General features: G+C 45.3%; 1 protein-coding gene across 37 annotated transcripts in view; it reads left to right on the plus strand.

Annotated features, from left to right (window-relative positions):
- The first annotated feature begins 11,793 nt into the window (after positions 1-11,793).
- The window catches only part of CMKLR2 (chemerin chemokine-like receptor 2), a 54,043-nt gene continuing 42,121 nt past the window's right edge, over positions 11,794-23,715 (plus strand). For 15 of the 37 annotated variants that reach the window (XR_016231928.1, XM_089329985.1, XM_070070318.2 and 12 more), the window contains exons 1-2: positions 12,119-12,358; positions 18,847-19,009. The gene's annotated coding sequence lies outside the window, so the exon portion shown is untranslated. Of the gene's footprint in view, positions 12,359-18,846; positions 19,010-23,715 lie in introns of those variants that run through there. The other 22 variants (XM_070070326.2, XM_070070336.2, XM_070070331.2 and 19 more) reach the window with 8 other exon arrangements.

A 23,715-nucleotide genomic window follows, 5' to 3' on the forward strand; every position in this document is an offset into this window, starting at 1 on the left:
ATTTCTTAGGAAGAATCTAATTAAGTAAGTAGTAACAAAAGCCAAAAAAAAAAAAAAAGTTATGAAGGAGTGAGTGTTAAGATGTCCCTTGGGAGTCTGCGGGCCATATAAGAGTGCCTGGGTTCAAGACTTGGTTCCATTTCTGGTTCTAGATTTCTACAAATGTGCAGCCTGGGAGGCAGGAGATGCCTCAAGTAGTTTGGTCCCTTCCACGCATGTGAAAGAGCTACACTGTGTTCCTAGATCCCAGATATCTGGAAGCACTCTCTATCTCTATCTGTATCTACATCTCTATTTATCTAAAATAAATTTTAAAAGTTGGGATGGGGGGCAGCGGTGTTGTGGTGTAGCTAGTAAAGCCACCGCCTGCAGTGCCAGCATCCCCTTTGGATGGTTTGTGTCCTGACTGCTCCACTTCCGATCCAGCTCTCTGCTACGGCCTGGGAGAGCAGCAGAAGATGGTGCAAGTACTTGGGCCCCTGCACTCACATGGGAGACCCAGACAAAGCTCCTGGCTCCTGGCTTTGGATTGACCCAGCTCTGGCCGTTGCGGCCATTTGGAGAGTCAACCAGCAGATAAAAGACCTTTCTCTCTCTGCTTCTGCCTCTGCCTCTCTGCAACTCTGCCTTTCAAATACATAAATCTTTTTTTAAAGATTTATTTTAAATCTTTTTTAAAAGATTTATTTATTTATTTGAAAGTCAGAGTTATACAGAGAGAGAAGGAGAGGTAGAGAGAGAGAGGTGTCTTCTATCTACTTGTTCACTCCCCATTGGGCTGCAATGGCCAGAGCTGAGCCGATCCAAAGCCAGGAGCCAGGAGCTTCTTCTGGGTCTCTCACGTGGGTGCAGGGGCCCAAGGACTTGGGCCATCTTCTATTGCTTTCCCAGGCCATGGCAGAGAGCTGGATAGGAAGTGGAGCAGCCAGGACTCGAACCAGCGCCCATCTGGGATGCTGGCAGTGCAGGCAGCATCTTTACCTGCTACACCACAGTGCCAACCCCTCAAATAAATAAATCTTTAAAAAAAATGGGGGTGGGAGGCCAGCGTTGTGCTGCAGCAAGTTAGGCCACTGCTTGCAACACCGACACTCTGTATTAGAGAACTGGTTGAGTCCTGACTGCTCTGCTTCCAATTCAGATCCGTACTAATGTTCTTGGAAAGGCTACAGAAAGGTACCTGGGCCCTTGCCACACATGTGGGAGACCAGGATGGAGTTCTGGGTTCCTGGCTTCAGCCTGGCCAAGACCTAGCTATTGCGGCCATTTGGGGAGTGAACTAGCAGATGAGGATCTCTCTCTCTCTTTCTCACTGTTTCTACCGTTCTCTGACATTCTGCCTTTTGAATAAACAATTTTTTTTAATATGGGTGGATGTTTGATACAGAAGTTAAAATGCTGCTTGAGACACCCACACCAGGAATTGGATTGCCTGGGTTCAAGTCCCAGTTCCACTCCCAATTCCAGTTTCCTGCTAATGAACATCCCGGGAGACAGCAGGTGATGGGCCGAGTACTTGGATCCCTGTCACCTATGAGGGAGACCTGGACTGAATTCTGGGCTCCTAGCTTCTCTAGCTGTTGCAGACATTTGGAGATTGAATTAGATGATGCTAGATCTTTCTCTTATCTCTGTCTCTCACTCCCTATGTCACTTTGTCTTTCAAATAAAATGAAAATAAATAATAAATTAAAATAATCCACATTAAAGCACATTAGCTTAAGCAACCACTTAGGGTGCCTGCATCCAATACCCTTTTTTTTTTTTTTTTTTTTTTTTGACAGGCAGAGTGGACAGTGAGAGAGAGACAGACAGAGAGAAAGGTCTTCCTTTGCCGTTGGTTCACCCTCCAATGGCCGCCACAGCTGGTTGTGCTGCAGCCGGCGCACCGTGCTGATCCGATGGCAGGAGCCAGGTGCTTCTCCTGGTCTCCCATGGGGTGCAGGGCCCAAGCACTTGGGCCATCCTCCACTGCCTTCCCGGGCCACAGCAGAGAGCTGGCCTGGAAGAGGGGCAACCAGGACAGAATCCGGCGCCCCGACTGGGACTAGAACCTGGTGTGCCGGCACCACTAGGTGGAGGATTAGCCTATTGAGCCGCAGCGCCGGCCCCAATACCCACTTCTGATCCAGCTTCCTGCTCATGCTTACCTGGGAGGCAGCAGATGATGATTCATGCCCTTGGGTCCCTACCACCTACATGGAAGACCCAGGTGGAATTCCTGGCTCCTTACTTGGGCCTAACCCAACCCAGGGAATTGTGGGTATTTGGGAAGTGGATCAGCAGACAGAAAATCATCTCTCTGTATCTCTCTCTTTCAAATAAATATAAATAAATAAACTTTTAAAATAATTTGAAAAGTCAAAGCTTCACACAGAGCCGCTGAGTTCACTCCGACTCTGTGATACAGGGGTTGTATCACCTGCGGGTAGACACAGAGAATCGGGAAATGACATGTCAGGACTCAGCACCAGGCACAGCTCCAGAATCGACATTCTACTCAAATGTCAAAAGAGGACAGGACTGGGTCAGAAGTTGGGTTCAGGGCCCAGTGATTTTCTCTTATTCCAGAAACACAACATCAAGTGATTAAAAATTGTTACCGACAGTCTGGGAAAAGGCTGTTCCTCTCGAGCTTCCAGCTCCATGACACTCACTGACTTTCCTTTGGGCCTTCCTCTCAATCCCTCTGCAGTAGAAATCCTCCTGGAGAATGAATGTATCAAACAAGGAATTTAGAAAGGTAACAACTCAGAATGCCAGCTGATGAACTAGAAACCTGATTGCCCTGGCTTTCTAGTCCAAGGACAAACGGGATGTTCTCCGGATTGGCAGCCCTGTAATGCCAGGCACTTTGAACCCAGTAATCACTGCGCACCAGGGATGGATAAAGCAAATGCACTTAGTGCATTCTTTTCATTCCGTCCTTCTAACACTCTGGAAGGTGGAGATTTCAGTAAGTTTGTATTTATTTGTTTCAAAAACAAACAAACAAACAAACTTACCAGGTTATGTCACACAATGAGACTTTACTATAATAATACTTAGCATGATCAACTTGTCATTATTTTTAAAGGAATTGAACATGGTATGGTATGTAGGAACTACCATTTGGTTTGTCAACATGGAATAACAAGCTCAAAGTAATTAATGAGTGATAATGACCTAAACACAAAAAGGCTTCTATCTCTCAAGCAACAGGAAGCCAAGAGCATGGAATTTGGTGCAGTGAGTGGTTGATACCACCAACCTGTATCAGAGTGCCTGGATTCAAGTCTCAGCTCTGCTTCCAATTCCAGCTTCCTGCTAATGCACACACCCTTGCAGGCAGGAGGTCCCTGGCACACGTGTGGGACATCTGGATTGAGTTCTAGGCTCCTGGCTTTGGTGTGGCCCAGTTCTGGCTGCTGCAAATATTTGGGGGGTGGGGGGATTAGACCAGTGGCTGGAGGATCTCTCTGTCTCTCTCTGCCTTTCAAATAAATAAAAAATAAATTAATTTAAAGCAAAAACAAGATATAAGGTGGAAGATATCTGGCATTACTTCCATATCTCAAAAATCTCCAGGTTAAGATCTCTAGAATTCTAGACTTCCTGTCTTTCCTTGTAGTTCCAAAAGGACTGCTGAAACAAAAGCCACTTTGCTGTCAAAGCTGAGGCAGCCTTTCTTGAAACTCAACCAATGTCTTCTACTTAAATTCTAGTGGTCATTCTCAGCTTCAGTAGAAGCTAGGAAATTTATTTTTTTTTTCTGGGTACACTGCTGTCCAAAATAAAACAGGTTCTGACAGTAAGAAAGAAAGGAACTGATTTTTAGCAGGCAGCTGCAGTTGCTGCCACAAGGTGAAGATAATCACACTTTAGCAATGGAAAACATAACCAAAGGGGCCAGCATTTGGTGCAGCTAAGTCACCAGTTGGGATGCCCGTAACACATATCAGAGCAGCCACGTTCAAGTCCTGTCTCCACTCTGATCCAAGCTTTCTGCCAATGCATACTCTGGGAGGCAGCAGATGATAGGTCAAGGAGCTGGTCCCTGCTAGCCACAGAGGAGACTCAGATTGAGGCCTGGGCTCCAAACTTTGGCCTGGCCAAACCCCAGCTGTTTTGGATATCTGGGGAGTAAATCAGCAGGTGGAAGATCTCTTTTCAAATAAAATGAAAACAGATATTTTAACAGGAAAAAAAAAAGTACATAACCAGAAAGCACCTTGAGCAATTCATGACATCATAATAATAATCCCACAAACATTTCCTGAGACTGTACTCTTTATATGCCTTACTCTACACTGTCTCATTGAAACCTCACAACACTATGATGTAGGTAGTATCGCTATCCCCCCTCTCCAGGGGAAAAACGAGGACCCCGAGAATCTCCAAAACATGTTCAAGGCCACTCAACCAGCCAGTGCCAGAGCAACTGAGATTAAACCCAGGTCCTTCTAGAGCCCAAGATTTTGCTGTCAGTTGGCAACACTTTCCCCTTTCCCTCTGAAACAAGGGAGTGATCACAACATTGCCAACTGCTGCCAACTGCGAGACCTCCTGGGAAAATGTGGTTCAGCGCCTTTCTCAGGACAGTGTCCTTGATCCCAAAGTGCTCTGCTCTTGCTGCCAGTGAGTGATTTCCTCAGTGCCATTTCCATTTTCTGTTTGGCCAGGAGTGCCCTGATCTTTGCATTTGTCATTCTAATATGCATTGGGAGTGCAACAATTTGGGGACCTTTTCCAGGTAAATGTCTAAGGGTGACATTTATTACAAGTTTTTGATAGCTGAAATGACAGGAAAGGAAATAAGATCTCAAGTATGCTCTTTGTTATTATGTTTCAGAGTGCCATCAATTTGTGTCCATCACAGGGCTGGTGGTCTATAACTGAAGCCATAAACTTGCAACAATGTTGCTAAATGGCTCTAGAGGATGCAAAAAAGGTTTCATTTTTCCATTTCAATATGCTTTATAATTCAACAAAAATTTCCCTCCACTTTGCTTCCTGGATCCCACAGAAAGTATTAAATAGCTTAAGAGCAGGGCAACACCATGAGGCATGTTCGGCATGACAACATTTTTAAAATATAGAGCTCATTATATTAAATATGTCTCATTATTGTAATTATGCTGTTACAACTGCAGTGAATAACACATCACATCATTATTTAATTTTATGGAAAAAGCCTTTCTAAATTGTTTGTTGACAGATAATATCAGATTTCATTTCTATTTTGCCTGAATTACAGCCTGTGCTAGGGTTCTGTACTTCACTTTAATATTTCTTAAAACGTGCTTATGCATTAGACTCCAACTTGATAATACTTTATTTCAGCATGAGATGGACCAGTAATTGCTTGGAAGGCAGGTTTGATAGTACAGCAACTTTTGTGTTCTAGTGCAGCAATGAAGATGCCAGTTTCTAAACTGCCTTGAAGAATATCTGTGGAGTGTGATATTACCGAGTCTTTCAAAGTGTATTTTTGAGTAATATGTAATGGCCTAGGAAACTGGGTATTAAGTAAAATGGGTAGGTTACACAGCTCCACAAACAGCCTAATCTCAACTAGATGTTTTTAAACATAGATTTGGTAGAGCAGTTAAGACACTGGTTGGGATGGCTGTTATCCCTTATTAGAGTGCCTGGATTTCAATTCTGGCCCTACTTCTGATTCCAGCTTCCTTCTAATGTGCACCCTGGGAGACAGCAAATGATGGCTCCAGTACCTTGGCCCCTGTCATGTACATGGGAGATAGGAATTGAGGTCCAGGTTTCTGGCTCTGTCCTGGCTCAGCCTTAGTTGTGGGCATTTGCAGAATAAACCAGCAGATGGAAAATCTGTCTCTATCTGCCTGTCTCTCTACCTCTCAAAATTTTTTTAAAAGATTTATTTATTTATTTGAAAGGAAGAGTTACAGAGAGGGAGAGGCAGAGGCAGAGAAAGAGAAGTCTTTCACCCGCTGGTTCACCCCCAAAATGGCTGAAATGGCCAGATCTAAGCTGATCTGAAGCCAAGAGCCAGGAGCCTCCTCTAGCTCTCCCACTCCCGTGCAGGGGCCCACGCACTTGGGCCATCCTGTACTGCCTTCCCAGACCATAGCAGAGAGCTGGATGGGAAGTGGAGCAGCCGGGACCCAAACAGGTGCCCTTAAGGGATGCAGGCACCACAGGCGGCGGCTTTAGCTGCCATAGCACAACGCTGGCCCCTCAAATAAAATTTTTAAAAATTATAATTAAAATATATAAAAATACAAAAATGGCAAGATTATTTCTCTAACTAGTACAGTTAAAGATTATTTTAATCACTGTTTTGTGTTCTTTTTGTATTTTTAAACTAGATATTTTATTTTTTGAGATAGCACATTTTTAGTTTACATTATAGTCTAAGGTTTAATGGCTCTTCTAAAAAGAGTTCAACAAATAAGAAGTAACAAGACCACAGACCAGCAGAGAAACAGGCAGGGATATAAATAACAAGCAAATCTCTTGTATCTTCTAAACATTGTAAGGATGCAATTTCTTTTTTTTTTTTTTTTTCCCCAGAGTGAGCAGAATTAGATTTACTGAGCACACAACAAGGGAGTAGCATGGCAGGCAGGACAGCTGGAAGCGACTACTGCTGCCATATGCTGCAAGGGAGCAGCGGACAGGACAGCCAGAGGCTGTCAGCTGCCAGTATGCAATTTCTCTAATTGAAAGGAGTTATTATTTTAAAAGTTAATTTGAAAGGGTAGTGGGTGATGCTACAGATGACACTGATTGCACAGCAATAAAACATTAACCAGCAGCTAACATCTCATTCCATGGGCAGCTTTAGTCCAAGTTTACCAAGCATCTTCAAAGGCCGTGGTTAAAACAAACAAGGGCTGCCACTGCGGCATCGCAGGTTAAACTGCTGTCTGCAGTGTCAGCATCCCATATGGGTGCCGGTTCAAAACCCAGCTACACTGCTTCCAATCCAGCTCTCTGCTAATGTGCCTGGAAAAGCAGCAGATGGCCCAAGTACTTGGGCCCCTGCACCCACGTGGGAGACCCGGATGGGGTTACAGGCTCCTAGCTCCTGGCTTTGGCCTGGCACAGCCCTAGACATTGTGGCTATTTGGAGAGTGAAACAGCAGATGGAAGATCTCTCTCTGTCTCTCCCCTGTCTCTCTATGTATCTCTGCCTTTCAAATAAATAAATGAATGAATAAATTTTAAAAAATAAAAATAATAAAACAAACACCCAGGCCCCCTTTCTAGCTTCCATCTTCCAGGAACTCCATGTGACTCTCTCACTCCATGCAGACCAGGCTGCCCCGATCAGGTGCTGCTTGGCCTGTCCTTTCTATTTGCATTGTCACTTAAGGATGTCTTCCTCAAGTCTCTCTTTGACCTTATTCAGGCTTCTGGCCAGCCTTGGATCCTTCCTTTGCCTAACCTATCAGTTGAAATCTTTTAAAAATTCAAGGGAGTTATTGTTTGATGACTATAGAGTTTCACATTTGCAAGTTGAAAATGTTCTGCAGATCTGTTTCATGACAATATGAATACTGAATTCCTGAACTGTGCACTTACAAATGGTTAAGATGGGGCAGACAATTGGTACAGCAGCTAAGACACTACTTTAGACACCCACATCCCATATCTGAGTGCCTGGTTTGAGTACCAGCTCCTCTACCTTCAATCCACCTTCCTGCTAATGCACACCCTGGGAGGCAGCAGGTGACAGCTCAAGTACTTTGGTCCCTGACACCCACACGGGTAACCCAGATTGAATTCTAGGCTCTCAGTTTCTACCTGGTCCAGCCCCAGAAGTTACAGCCATTCGTGAAGTGAACTGGTAGATGGAAAAATCCCCACATGTCTATTAAATAATATTTTAAAAGTATAATAATACTTTAAATAATTAAATAATTATTTAAATTATTAATATGTTTAAACAAGCAAAAAATGGTTAAGATGGGGATGAGTATTTGGTTTAGGTGTTAAGATGCTATTGAGCCGAATTTGGGAAGGTGAAGTTATCAAATTACGATGCCTTTGCCCCCCTTATCTCTAGGCCTCTGTAGTAACCGGTGTCATGGTAACTAACAGGTTCTCCTGCTTGACTAGCTGCCCACAAGTCTATTATGTAATGGTTTGGCTCTGTGCCACTGTTGTCTGTAAGCCCACATGAGCAACTGGGGGGCATGGCTAACTGCAGCTGCTTGTGGATGTATGTGGCCATGCATATGTGGCTACTGGTGGATGTGTGGCTGTACATAGCTAAGTGTGGATGCATGTAAATGGTTCTATATGTGTGTTCAAATGCCACCAGACACAAATACAGGTATCTCCTGCAGCTCTGCCTCCCTTGGGGACAAGTGACTGTTCCTGTCCATTTCTCACTGCCACTCTGAGTAAAAGGGATATAAACCCACAAATGGCTCCAGGTTGTTCTCTGATCTGTCAAAATCTAAATCTGCTTGTCCTGAGCCCTAAGCCCCAGGCATACAGACACCCTGAGTTGGAGAGTGCCTGAGTTGGAAGATATGCCTTTCCCTCCTGACTCCAGCTTCTTGCTAAATGCAGGACCTGAGAGGCAGCAGTGATGGTTCAAATAATTGGGCTCCAGCACCTACAAGGGAGACCTGAATTGAATTCCTGGCTCCTGACTTCAGCTTGGACCTTGGCCCAGGTCTTCCAGTTCCAAGCATTTGGGGAATGAACTAGTGGACAGGAACTTTTTATCTCTCTGTAAAAAAAATAAATAAATGTTTTGGGGAGAAAAAGGTAGAAATGAGGATTTTAAATTTTTAAAAGATTTTTCATTTATTTTTATTTACTTGAAAGGCAGAGCAACAGAGAAAAAGACAAAGACAGAGAGAAAGAACCTCTATCCACTGGTCACTCCCCAAATGCCCACAACAGCTATGTATGGGCCAGGTCGATGTTAATAATGCAGAACTCTGGGGGCTGGCGCTGTGGCGCAGCCGGTAAAGCTGCCACCTGCAGTGCCAGCATCACATAAGGACTCCGGTTCAAAGTCCTGGCTACTCCACTTCCTATCCAGCTCTCTGCTGTGGCCTGGGAAAGCAGAAAATGGCCCAAGTCCTTGGGCCCCTACACCCACATGGGAGACCTGGAAGAAGCTCCTGGCTCCTGGCTTTGGACTGACCCAGCTCCAGCCATTGCGGCAAATTGGGGAATGAATCACCAGATGGAAGAACTTTCTTCTCTCTCCCTCTCCCTCTCCCTCTCCCTCTCCCTCTCCTTCTTTCTCTGTGGTAACTCTTTCATATAAATAAATAAATAAATCTTAAAAAAAAAAAAAAAAGAATGCAGAACTCCATCCAGGTCTCCATGTAGGTGGCAGGGACCCAAGTACAAGAGCCACCATTGCTGCTTCCAGGGTGTACATTAGCAGGAAGCTGGAATGGGGAGAAGAGCTGGGACTGAAACCCAGGCACTCCAATATGGCACATGGGCATCCCAAGCAACATATCAACTACTGCACCAAACACCTGCCCTGTTAAAGCAGACAGTTTTAAACACTGATTTTCTTTCTTTTTTTTTTTGAAAGGCAGAGTTACAGAGAGGCAGAGGCAGAGAGAGAGAGAGAGAGAGAGAGAAGGTCTTCCATCCACTGGTTCACTCCCCAGATGGCTGCAACAGCAGAGCTGCGCTGATCCAAAGCAAAGGGCCAGGAGCTTCTTCCAGGTCTCCCACATGGGTGCAGTGGCCCAGGGACTTGGGCCATCTTCCACTGCTTTCTCATGCCATAGCAGAGAGCTGGATGGGAAGTGGAGCAGCCAGGACTCCAACTGACACTGATATGGGATGCCGTCATTGCAGACGGTAACTTTACCTGCTGTGCCACAGCGCTGGCCCCAACACTGATTTTCAAAATGAAAAATATAATCCAATTTCAGGAAAAAAAAAAGTTAATCTATACACTAAAATTTACAGTTGCCAAACAACCAAAAAATATTACACTGTTTCACTGTGTTCAATTTGTAAACAACTAAAAACCCCAGGTGGTGGAATGGAATAAAGAAGCTGAAATGACATAAGTTCTGTGTCTTCATCTTTACCACGACTGTGCCGTCAGGCTGGACAAATCTGTGTTTCAAATCTGCTGTCTAAATGCAGGCATATGTGGCATCACAAGGGGAAAACACAAATTGCACCAAAGATTTGGAACCACGATCCCTTAATCTCCAAAGGAAGCACAGCTGAGTCAAGGATGGCACAGGGGCAATTCTGTCATTGGAATTTTGTCAGTTATCTTTGGTGTAAACAATATTGTCTAGTAAAGAATAAGCAATGAAAATGAAAATAAGAATAATTAAATTTTATGTAAAATATGTCTATTAAAAATAAATGTTATGTGAGCAGGTGTCTGGCTTAGCAGTTAAGCTGCCACTGGGGATACCCATAACCCATATCAGAGTGTCTGCCTGGATTCACTTCTGATTCCAACTTCCCGTTAATGAGCACCGTGGCAGACAGCAGGTGATGGCTCACGTAGTTGGGTCCCTACAATCCACGTGGGAGACCCCGATTGAGTTACTGGCTCCTGGCTTTCACCTGATCCAGCCCTGGCTGTTGAGGGCATTTGGGGATTGAATCAGCATATGGGATATCTCGGCCTCTCTGTGTCTGCTTCTCTGCCTTTCAAGTAAATACAATAAATAAATATATTTTAAATAAACTTTACAAATATAAAATGTTGGCCGGCACTGTGGCTCACTTGGTTAATCCTCCACCTGCGGTGCCAGCACCCCATATAGGTACCGGGTTCTAGTCCCGGTTGCTCCTCTTCCAGTCCAGCTCTCTGCTGTGGCCCGGGGAGGGCAGTGGAGGATGGCCCAAGTGCTTGGGCCCTGCACCCGCATGGGAGACCAGGAGGAAGCACCTGGCTCCTGGCTTCGGATCGGTGCAGCTCCAGCTGTGGCGGCCATTTGGGGAGTGAACCAACGGAAGGAAGACCTTTCTCTCTGTCTCTCTCTCTCACTGTCTATAACTCTACCTGTCAAATAAAAAAAATTAAATTAGAAAACAAATATAAAATGTTTTACATATAAAGTATGTATTTCTAATATGTAATTTTATAAAATTAAAACTCAGAGTAACCACAGCAATTATTTAGAACTTAAACCAAGGAAACATGTTTTGAGGGGAGTCGTCTTTCATCACTGACCTTGTTTAAATTGCTGGCACATGGTGGTAACAAAAAGCAGAAGGGCTCCGATTGGTTTTATCATTGCTTTTAAATCCCCGGCGCACTCCTTGTTGCCCACACTTGGGTGGATGATCCTTATTACACCCCCTCCGGCACACCGCTGCTAGATGGTTTAAGCTCCTTTAAATTGTGTTTCTTAATTTCACCATCCGCTGTAAGACATTTGGGTTTTACTGTGGAAACACTGGCGAGTCACCTTTTTCAATAAACCTGAAATTCCTTATGTGATAAAAACGATCGCTTAATGACTTATCTTTCCGTGTACCTACTTTCTTAAATTGAAACTCAGCGGAAAAGGGAGTAGAAAGGGACACGAGGGTGGGAAGTGCGAATTGCTGGAGAATCCACACGGCTGGTGCCCTTGGGCAAGGAGGGCAGGGGAGGCAGGTGGGCAGCTGGGCAGCAATGCTCTGTCCAAAGTGGGCAGAAGGTAGAGGGAGCAGCCACCATGTAACCAGCTCCAGCTAGGCTCTTACCTGCACCCGGGCCTAGTGTACCCAGATCTGCTCATTTTTTCATGAGAAGTCAATAACCTAGATAGCTGTTTCGGATTTCCTGATTTTTAAATGTTGGACGTTGATTCGAACGCTAGAAAACACGGCTGTGCCTACAAAACACATCCACAGCTGCACGCACCTCCGGGCTACCGATTTCCAAATGAAAAATACAAGACTAGCAGCTGAACCAGCTTAAAGAGGTTGGAAAAATATGCTTTAATCTCTGATCCTTTTCCTTTCCTCAAATGTGATGTCTGGGGGAAATCCGTACACATTTACATCACATTCATAATTATGTGCAGTTTAACAAGAGAAGTAGCATAATTAGGGAAGGTATTTGAGAGTGGCCTGAACTCCCAATGCAGACTTTTCTCAGGAAACAGGGCCAAGCATGGTGTCACCCAGATGCCTGCTGACTAACTGATGTAGAACAGATTTATTTAACCACTGGCAAACCACATTTCCTTTTCCAGGGCAATAAGTTAAAAGATTATTTACCTCCCTTGGTTACAAAGAGAGGAAATACTTGTTCCTAGACTCAGGGCAGCTGTGAGCTGATCTTGTGGAGCAATCATTAAACCTGGAGGAGTCGGAGCACCCGGCCTCCCAGCAGACTTGGGCCGCGCCTGCCACAGCCGCAGGCAGGAGCACCTTCGGAGGAGGGGAGGTGAGTACTTGCTTCACCCCCAAGGCTGCATCCTCGCACCCCACCTTGCTTCTCAGTCTCTAAAGGGTTCCCAGGGAAGCCCACCCGAATCCCAGCTCTACACCTCATTTGAACTGGCATTTGACATATTAAAAGTGAAGATTTATTCAAGTCAAAGATAAAACAGGGACTCTTCCCCACATTTCTGTGGGTACTTAGAGCTCCTTGTGTCTTGATGAAAAAGGTGTAGAGAGAAGCTGAAGGCTGGACTCCTGCACGGGGCAATACAGAGTTAAAAGCAAGCCTCTGGAGAAGGCTTTGTTCTCGGCAGCCTTAAGGAGTTCTCTGTTTTAAGCTTCATGAAAACGCCCCTGTCTGCCTGGGTTGCCATGGCTCCATGCTGCGACTTCCCCCCTCCCTCTACTTGCACACCCAGGGCACTGAGTCTGCAACTCTGAATCCATTTCAATCCTTGGGAAAAGCTTTGCCGGGTTGCAGCCCCACTGTTCAACCAGCTATACAGTCTGTTCTCCACACTGCCTACCCTGAAGAAACAGCCCTGAGAAGGGCACTGGCGCAGATGTTTGGCAAAACAGTTACGATGCCACTTGTGATGCCTGCATTCCATATCAGCGTGCCTGGGTTCAAGTCCCAGCTCTGCCAGCTGCCTGCTAGCATGCACCCTGAAGGCAGCAGGTGATGGCTCAGGGTCATCCAGGTGGGACTGGACTGGGTTCTGGGCTCCTGGCTTAGGCCTCATCCAGGCCCGGCTGCTGGGGGCATTTGGGAAGTGAACCAGCGAATAGAAGCTCTCTGTCTCTGTCTCTTGTCTTCCAAATAAATTTTAAAAATGTTTTTAAAAATCAAGGGCACTTCGCCGGCGCCGCGGCTCACTAGGCTAATCCTCCACCTTGCAGCGCCGGCACACGGGGTTCTAGTCCCCTTCGGGGCGCCGGATTCTGTCCCGGTTGCCCCTCTTCCAGTCCAGCTCTCTGCTGTGGCCCGGGAGTGCAGTGGAGGATGGCCCAAGTGCTTGGGCCCTGCACCCCATGGGAGACCAGGAGAAGTACCTGGCTCCTGCCTTTGTATCAGTGCAGTGCGCCTGCCGCAGCACGCCAGCCGCAGCGGCCATTGGAGGGTGAACCAACGGCATAGGAAGACCTTTCTCTCTGTCTCTCTCTCTCACTGTCCACTCTGCCTGTCAAAAAAAAAAAAAAAAAAAAAAATTAAGGGCACTTACACAAGGAGAGGTCATCAATCTGTATGACAAAAAAGAAACATCCCTTGTCTTTACATTTTTCACAATCTACTTTTTTATAATACAATGTCTGGTGGTCTATCCCCTTTTCAGTTGTCTCTCACAGACAACAAAGATTAGACATGACAATTAAAAAATTTTATATGCTCAACTGTAATGCCTTAAACATATGTTTCTGAATCTCTATCATCAGAATATTTAGGTGTCTGGACAAGTATGCTATTTTAACATCAAACAAAAAAAGGGAAGGAGTAATGATAACCTTGACCATATTTTTAAAAATGGGAAGCCAAGTTGTTGATCTGGATTTTTTCAGGTGGGGTCGACAAAGGTGGGAAGGAATGACCCACTTATAATTGCCCAACCCACAGGCTGGTGCTGTGGCATAGGTTAAGCTGCCATCTGCAGTGCCCCCATCCCAAATGGGGTGCTGGTTCTTTGTCCCAGATGCTCCATTTCCAGCTAATGTGCCTGGAATCCAGCTCCCAGCTAATGTGCCTGGGAAGGCAGTGGAAGATGGCCCACCCCTGCCACCCATGTGGGAGACCCGGAGGAAGCTCTTGGATCTTAGTTCCTGGCTTTGGCCCGGCCCGGCCCAGTACCAGCCAATGCAGCCATTTGGAGAGTGAACCAGTGGATGGAAAATACCTCTCTCCCTCTCTCCTTCTCTCTCTCTCCCTCTCCCCTCCACATTTCAAATATAAAATAAAATTGCCAAACCTCACTCCATTAGAGCTCTATTAAGATTAATACGAATCTCTTCTTTTACAATGTAATTACCTCCAAAAGAACAATTCTCTAACAGTAAAACTTCAGTGGAAAAAAGCTAATTTTATGGAATAAGAAATCCTATTTCACAAAATAATGACAGAGACACTGTACATCTTCCCCTCTGAGCACAGCTGGCCCTCAGATCTGCATGTACATATATACTTGTCTTAAGAAACTCCTGAAATACCAACCATCACAGGCTCCTGAGAATTTTCAAATGACTTAGAAAGTGGTGAAACTGCTACAGTCCTTTTATCCAGTAGAACTTATTGCCACCCCTTCTTCCCATTCACTGAATTCCGTAAACATCTCTTCCAACAAGGAGATGGATGGCCCAATGCATAAGTCTTAATAAAAGTGAGTGGTCTTAGGAGTCAGGATGTCTGGGACCAAACCCCAACTCTGCCGTGTACAGATCTCCTATTAACTGATGCACCAAACAGCCTGGCGAGTGTCAGTACGCCTTAAAGCTCAAGTGTGGCAACTAGGTTATCTTTTAGCACATCTGAACACTTCAGCTCAGGCTCCTTCTGCATAACTGATCAGCTCCAAGTCGTGCTTTCAGAGAATGTCAATGAGGAGTTCTTCCAAAGTACAGCAAAGGGCAGCGCTTATTAGCAGAGATTTTATTGACTGCCCCTTGTATTTACTATTTTTGGATTAATTTCAAAGCTAAACAAGCATGTTTCAACTCTTGTTTTAAGTGGTGGTTAAAACATTAAAAAATGCATACGCTTAGCTGGGTTTCATTGCTTACTGTGCTTAAACTATGCTTGACAAGCAGTACAATCTTTTTTTTTTTTTTTAAAGATTTATTTGATAGTCTTCAAATAGTACTTTACACCTTGTGCGTCTGTGTGGGGGCAAACTGTTGAAATCTTTACTTAGTATATACTAAGTTGATCTTCTGTATATAAAGATAATTAAAAATGAATCTTAATGAAGAATGGGATGGGAGAGGGAGTAGGAGATGGGATGGCTTGCAGGTAAGAGGGTGGTTATGGGGGAGAAGAACCACCATAATCCAAAAGTTGTACTTTCAAAATTTATATTTATTAGATAAAAGTTTTCTAAATAAAAGAGAAGTAGAGCCAGAGAGAGAAGGAGAGGGAGGGGTAGAGGGAGGGGGAGGGGGTCTTTCATTTTGCTGGTTCACTCCCTAAATGACTGCAACGGCTAGAGCTTAGCTGATCCGGAGCCAGGAGCTTCTTCTGGGTCTCCCACATGGGTGCAGGGCCCCAAGGAGTTGGGCCTTCTTCCACTGCTTTCCCAGGCCATAGCAGAGAGCTGAATTGGAAGTGGAGCAGCCGGGACTCAAACTGACACCCATATGGGATGCCAGTGCTGCAGGCTGGGGCCTTAACCCTCTGCGCCACAGCGCCAGTCTCAACCAGTACAATCCTTAATATTGTTTCTTTTGGTGTGTTCTTTGCAAGTTTCAAAAAGTTTTCAAGTTTTCAAAAAGTTCATGGAAAAGTAGAATTACAGGATGCTTCTTTTGATGCAAACATTTTTGAAATCCATGCAGATACAGGATCTTCAAAAGTTCATGGAAAGTGTAGATAAAAAACTATGCCTAGACTTCAAATTTTTTTGTGCCAAAATAAACTTTTTAATTTCTCCCTGAGATTTTTTAAATACCCAGGTATGCTTTTCTATCAATGCTTCCCACTGAAAAGGAATCTATTAATAGTGTTTATGTTGGGGCCGGCGCCATGGCTCACTTGGTTAATCCTCTGCCTGCGGCGCCAGCATCCCATATGGGCACCGGGTTCTAGTCCCGGTTGCTCCTCTTCCAGTCCAGCTCTCTGCTGTGGCCCGGGAAGGCAGTGGAGGATGGCCCAAGTGCTTGGGCCCTGCACCCACATGGGAGACCAGGAGGAAGCACCTGGCTCCTGGCTTCGGATCGGCGCAGCACCAGCCGTGGCGGCCATTTGGGGAGTGAAGCAACAGAAGGAAGACCTTTCTCTCTCTCTGTCTCTCTCTCTCTCTCACTGTCTATAAATCTACCTGTCAAATAAAAAAATATATAGTGCTATGAAATTATTGCTTTAGAAGTTTCTACAATTGGCTTGTAACAGTGAACAAACACAAATGTAAAACTGGCTGTTCTCTCTGGTACCTCATGTTTTATGGAGTAATAATGTTCAGTTTCAAATACCACATGGTTAGGGTAATATTAGACATTACAAAAATCAAGATGGGGGTGGTCATTTGGTGCAGTGGTGATGATACCACTTGGGACGCCTGAATCCAGTCCCGACTCCTCCATCCTTCCAGTCCCGGTTCCTGCAAATGTACTCCCTGGGAGGCAGCAGGTTTTTGCTTATAGAGTTAAGGCTCTGCTACCCATATGAGAGACCCAGATTGAGTTCCAGGTTTCTGGTTTCATCCTGGCCCAGTGTTGGCTGTTGTAAACATTTGGGGAATGAACCAGCAGTTGGAAGTTGTCCTATCTCTCTTTACCTTACATACTAAATGAAAATGAAGAAAAACTTTTACTTTTAAAAAAGATTTATTTAGGGGTCAGCATTGTGGTATAGCAGGTAAAGCCGCCACCTGAGATGCCAGCATCATAATGGGCACCAGTTCTAGTCCCGGCTGCTCCACATCCAATCTAGCTTCCTGCACCTGAGAAAGCAGAAGCAGACACCCCAAGTGCTTGGGTCCCTGCACCCACATGGGAGACCAGATGAAGCTCCTGGCTGCTGCCTTCAGCCTGGCCCATTGTAGACATTTAGGGAGTGAACCAACAGATGGAAGATCGATCAATCTTTCTCTCTCTGTCTCTCCCTCTCTATCACTCTTTCAAATAAATAAAATAGATCTAAAAAAAATTTATTTTAAAGACAGAGTAACAAAGAGAATTTTTTATTCATTGGTTTTCCCCTCAAATGCCTGCAACAACTGGGTCTGGGCCAGCCCAAAGCTCAGAACCCAGAACCCCATAAGGGTCTCCCACATGGATGGCAGGAATCCAAGTACTTGGGCCATCACTGCCTGCCTCCCAGGCTCCTTAGCAGGAAGTTGGACCGTTGGACCATTAGCAGATGTGAACTAGCCAGGACTTGAACTGACACCCTGATATGGGACGTAAGCATCCCAAGCAGCAGGTTAACCTACTGTGGGACAATGCCCATCCCAAGTAAAAAAATATTTTTTTCCTTTTAAATCAAGATAGTCTGCAGAAGGAAACTGACCACAGTAGGCTCCCTTATCTTCCATCACTTTTAAGCTCCACACTTCTTATTCCTCAAATTTCTGAGGTCTGTAACCTGCCTTAGATATACAGATGACTCTGCCAAGGCCACAGATGGTTATAGGGGAGAAAAATCAAAACCTGAATTTCCTAGAAACCAGAAAAGTTCTCTCTCAACCTACCTATGTAAAGAAATTAAAAACTGGGGCCAGTGCTGTGGAGCAGCAATTTAAGTTGCCAGCTGCTGCTGGTGACACCACCATGCCAGTCCTGGCTGCTGCACTTCTGATCCAGCTCCCTGATAATGCACGTGCGAAAGCAGTAGAGGATGGCCCAAGTACCTGGGGCCCTGCCACATACATGGGAGATCTGGATAGAGTTCCAGGGTCCTGGCTTTGGTCTGGCCCAATCCCGGCTATTGTGGCCATCTGTGGGCTAAGTCAGGGTATGGAGAAATCTCTGGCTCTCCCTCTCTCTCTGTAACTCGGCCTTTCAAATAAACAAATCTTTAAAAAAATTTAGAGGCAGGTGTGTGGTCAGCAGGTTAAACTACCACTTGGGACACCTGTATCCCCTATCAGGGAGCACTGGTGTAGCTCCCAGCTCGTCTGCTTCCAATCCAGCTTTCTGCTAATGCACCTGGGAAGGCAGCAGATGATGGTCCTAGTGCTTGGTTTCCCACCACCCACAAAGGAGATGCAGACAGTTCCAGGCTCCTGGCTTCGGCCTAGCCTAGCCTTGGCTGTTGCAGAGATTCGGGAGTGACCCAGAGAATCAAAGACCTCTTTGTCAACCTGCCTTTCAAATAAAAATAAATCTTCTAAAAAAGAAGAGATTAAAACTTAAGACACCCATGTAATATGTGATTCCATTTCTTCACCATCAGAACACACTAAAACTCAATAAATGAAATCTCTCTCCTAACAAGCCCTGTAGTTCCTGTGCCTTGAAGAGCTCCCCTTTGACTTTCTAAGGCTTCTTTTCATTCCATCACTGCTAATTTAACTTGACTTTTCACTAGCAAAAGCCTACCCAGACAAAGGAAGGATCAGGGCCCCTCCAATCACTGCTTTTCAGCTTGCCGCAGGGCAGCTAAGAGCGATGATTTCCACTCCAAAAAAAAAAAAAAAAAAAGCTACACAAACACACTGAGTGAAAGAACTAATTTGTACAGCATGTTCACTTCTTTCTTTTCTCCTGGAATACATGATGAATTTTTATGGAGGGTGGGGGAGGAAGGGAAGAACCACATTCAAACCCCAACATCATTCTTCTCTACAGTGTCATTTCAAAAGCCAGATAAAAGCGGAATGAGGAGGAGGCTGGGAAAACAGCGCACACCATAGCGATTCTGAAAACCACCCTCGGTCTCATTCTGGCATTGGGAGGTCACACCCAGGCATCACCAGAGCTTCTCTCTACACAGCCACAGAACACTGACTCGGTAAGTGCTTTCCTGTTTGTTTTCCTCAAACTGACACATTTGCAGCTGACCTGCTGAGGATTCTCCCAGAAGATTTATTTACAAAACAGCATTCTGACTAACTACCAGCTGGCAAAAAAAAAAAAAAGAAAGGGACTCCTGTTAGTTTACAAAGCCTTATATCTACAGATTCACATTTTCTGGTCTGGTCACAAGTGTGAGGGACATCCTACAGGATTTGCTCCAGCTGCTGACAAATCCCAAAACACTGGAAGAGAAAGTAAGGCTGTGTGGCGGTGGGAGGAGGGGAATCAATGAAGAAGTTTCAGTCATTTTTTCAGCTTTTGCCTAGATATGTACAACTCACAAAAGTGGGATTTTAAGTCTTGTGGACTAGAAAGAGTCAAACTTCATGTGTGGAAAGCTCACTGTAGAGAAAGTGGTAAGGAAAATAGTTCTCTGTGATGAACACTGATACTGCCTTGTTGAGATTACACGGTGGGAAAAAGCTCTGAACTGAGGAATAATGTGGCTTTCCCACTTTGTCTCCTGCCCACTCCCCGGCATCTGAAAGATAAATAGTTGTTTGTCATATTCTCATACTTCTTATCGCTACTGTACTTTTGATATCTCATTATCAACTGCTTATTAGAATCACTGGCACCTGGGCTCTTCAAAGCACTCTTCTTGTCTCCAAAAAAATTGGGAGTACCATATACCCCAGTCCTCTGCTCTTAGAACTCTTTTGGGGAATGCTGTACCCCACTCCTCTCATCTTAGAACTCACTGAGATGCTGTACTCCCCATCCTTCTCACTTTGGAACTCTTGGGGCACCCCTGCCCCCTCCTTTCATGTTGGAATGCACTGAGGTGCTATACTTCCTACTCTTCTCATCTTGGAATTCTCTGGGGCACCCCACATCCCACTCCTGTTGTGTCACAACTCTTTGGTACTGTACACCCAGGTCCTGTCAGTAAGGCACTGTTGGCCGTGCATCCACTCACCTGCTGCACAGCGGGCAGCACTCTGTGTTGTGGCCTGGGGACCACTCAGCTCTCCCAGAAGAACATGGATAGACCTTTTTCCTTACTGCTTCCTAAATAATACAGTATAACTATTTCCATGGTGTTTCCACAGGACAAATTAAGTATCCCTTATCCAGGGGCAGGGAATGTCCGGCCCTAGCACCATATAAGGCCATGGAAATCATTTGATCTGGTCCTGCCAAGGCAACCACAGGCAGGACTGGAAATTCAATAAATCTATAGTGGGCTAATTTTTAAGTTGATAATTTCATATGGCCCACAAGTGATGTTATAAATATCCAAATGGCCCTTGGCAGAAAAAGGTTCCCCACCCCTGCACTGAAATGTTTGGGGCCAGAAGCAATTTGGATTTGGCATTTTGTTGAATTTTGTAATTATCTGTATTTATAATGAGATATTTGGGATGGGACCTAAGTCTAAACAAAAAAATTTGTTCCATATACACCTTATAGTCATAGCCTAGAGGTACTTTTATATAGTATTCTAAATTTTCTGCATGAAGCGAAGTTTCATGGTGTGGAATTTTCCACTTGTGGCTTCACGACAGTCTTCAAAAAGTTTGATTCTGGGGCATTTGGATTTTGGATTTTGGGATTGCAGCTATTCAGCCTACGCAACATGGGGATGATTTAAAGGGTACAGGAGTATGATATAACAGATTTTTGGTTTTCATCCTTGGTTCCTGGCATATTACTCCCTCTCCAAGGCAGACAATAAAAAAATTGAGAATTTCTCTTCCTCAAGGCAGGTCATAGAAATGCTAATCTCTGCCCCCTCTTCCCACCCTATCCCACTTTGGGAGCTGCCCATAAAGAAATTCTCTGATCTGAGGCTGGCACAGTGGGTTAGGCCAGTTTGATTTCCCGCTATTCCACTTCCAATCCAGCTCCCTACTAATGCATCTGGGAAGGCAGTGGAAAATGGCCCAAATACTTGGACCCTGTCACCTACATGGGAGACCCAGATGGAGCCCCAGGCTCCTGGCTCAGCCTGGCCCAGCCCTGGCCAATGCAGCCATTTGAAGAGTGAACCAGCAGACAGATCTTTTCCTATGTCTCTCAGTCTCTCTCTGCTTTTGAATAAATAAGTTAATTAAAAAAATAAAAAGAAATTCTCTGACTTAACCTGGTCTGATGGTGGATGATGAGGCCTTGCTTCCCAGGTGGTCTTGCCCCATACCATCCAGGAAAAAATGCTAAAGAATCTAAACAGGCCTTTCTGGATATCCCCACCCAGTCTGTAAGCATTAGATTAGACACTTTTTGTCCATTTACATTGCAGCATGATTGTCCATGCATCCATCTTGCCTATGCAATGAAGTCTCCATAACAACTAGGGTGTTGTGGCACAGCAGATTAAGCCACCACTTGGGAGGCCAGCATCCCATATCAGAATACCTGGTTCATTCAAGTCCCAGCTACTCTGTGCTTCTGATCCCGATTCCTGCTAATGCACCTGGGCAGCAAAAGATGGTGGCACAACTATTTGGATTCTTGCCATTCACATGGAAGACCTAGATGGAGTTATTGGCTCCTCACTTCAACCTGGTCCACCATTGCTGCTGCAAGCATTTAGCAAGTGAACCAATGAATAGATCTGTCTCTTTCCTTGTCACTCCTTTTCTCTGTCACTCTGCCTTTAGAAAAATACATCTTCAAAAAAAAAAAAAAAAAGAAAAAACTATAATGACAGGACACAAAGAGCTTCTGGGCTGCTGACATTGAAATTCCCATAGAGGGCCGGCGCCGCGGCTCACTAGGCTAATCCTCCGCCTTGCGGCATCGGCACACCGGGTTCTAGTCCCGGTCGGGGCGCCGGATTCTGTCCCGGTTGCCCCTCTTCCAGGCCAGCTCTCTGCTGTGGCCAGGGAGTGCAGTGGAGGATGGCCCAAGTGCTTGGGCCCTGCACCCCATGGGAGACCAGGAGAAGCACCTGGCTCCTGGCTTCAGATCAGCGCGGTGCACCGCATGCCGGCCGTGGCGGCCATTGGAGGGTGAACCAACGGCAAAGGAAGACCTTTCTCTCTGTCTCTCTCTCTCACTGTCCACTCTGCCTGTCAAAAAAAAAAAAAAAAAAAAAAAAGAAATTCCCATAGAGTGACAATTCCAGAGAGGGCAGAACTCTGCACTATTTTGCCCATCCCTCACCCTGTGCATCTCTTACCCCATATCCCTTACAATATCCTTTGATTTTGAAAGTTTTTTTTTTATTACTACAATTTGGAAGGTAGAATTACAAGAGAAAGAGATTTTTCCAAATGCTGGCTCATGCTCCAAATGACCAAAATAGCCAGGGCTGGGGCAGGCCTGGCCAAAGGCAGGAGCCCAGAACTCCTATCTGAGTTTCCCACATAGGTGGCAGGGGCCCAAACACTTGGGTCATCTTCTGCTGCTTTCCTAGGTATATTAGCAGGGAGCTGGATCGGAAGTGGAGCAGGGGCCAGCACTGTGTGCCTGCAGTGTCCACATCCCATCTGGGTGCCGGTTCAAGTCCTGGCTGTTCCATTTCCAATCCAGCTCTGTACTATGGCCAGGAAAAGCAGTAGAAGATGGCCCAATCCCTTGGGCCCCTGCACCCGTGTGAGAGACCTGGAAGAAGCCCTTGGCTCCTGGCTTCAGATCAGATCAGCTCAAGCTGTTGTGCCCAGTTGGGGAGTGAACCAGTGGATGGAAGACCTCTCTCTCTTTCTCTCTCTCTCTCTCTGCCTGTCCTTGTCTCTCTGTGCAATTCTGACTTTCAAATAAATAAATAAATAAATCTTAAAAAAAAAAAAAAAAGGAATGCTTCAGATCGGCTCATCTCTAGCCATTGCGGCCATCTTGGGGGTGGGGGGTGAACCAGCAGATGGAAGACCTCTCTCTCTTTCCCTGCCTCTGCCTCTCTGTAACTCTGCCTTTCAAATAAAATAAATAAATAAATCTTTAAAAAACAAAAATAACAACGACAAAAACCCAAGAAGTGGAACAGCCTGGACTGGGATGCTGCCAGGGCAAACACTGGCTTAACCCACTACACCAGAACACTAGCCCCAGTGACACCCTTTATAATTAACCCATGAACATGCCCTGAATTCTATGAACTGCTCAAGCATTAATTGAACCCTATAGGGGGTAATGGGAACCCCAATTTATAACCCATCAGAAGCACAGGTTAAAAAAAAAAAACCTGGAGGCTGGGAGCTGGTACTTAAGGGGTCAGGGGAGAGGGGCTGCTCTCAGGGATTGAACCCTCAACCTGAAGCCCTGAAGTCATCTCTTGGTTTTTTTTCAAATTTAATCAGAAGAAACCCAGCTGGTGTCCACCACAGCATTGATTGCTTGCTTGCAGGTGGGGAGAAATTCCTATAGCTTGTGCAGTCACAGAAGTCTTCCGTGTTGATTACTGTCATATGAGGGAAGAGGAAAACCAATTTGTTTCCTTCACAATTGCTGTCAGTGAAAGGGCTTGCTAGCATAGGCCTGACTCATTGCAACATGTGGCTTGAGGGGAAAAAAAGGACAGAAAGGTGATGGGTGAAGAAGGATGAAGAGCTTTTGATTCCTTGGCGGCCATGTGGTCACCCGTGACATGGAGTGGCAGCTGTGCTGCCCGTTACTAACAGTGAAAGTCACCACGGTAATTTAGAGAGAGATTCAACTCCCAGGGAGTTACTTCACTGAATGTTCAAGGAAACACAAGCT

The sequence above is a fragment of the Oryctolagus cuniculus genome, chromosome 3 (genome assembly GCF_051225735.1).
Source record: "Oryctolagus cuniculus isolate XC-2025 breed Fujian yellow rabbit chromosome 3, ASM5122573v1, whole genome shotgun sequence".
In the NCBI taxonomy this organism is placed as follows: Eukaryota; Metazoa; Chordata; class Mammalia; order Lagomorpha; family Leporidae; genus Oryctolagus; species Oryctolagus cuniculus.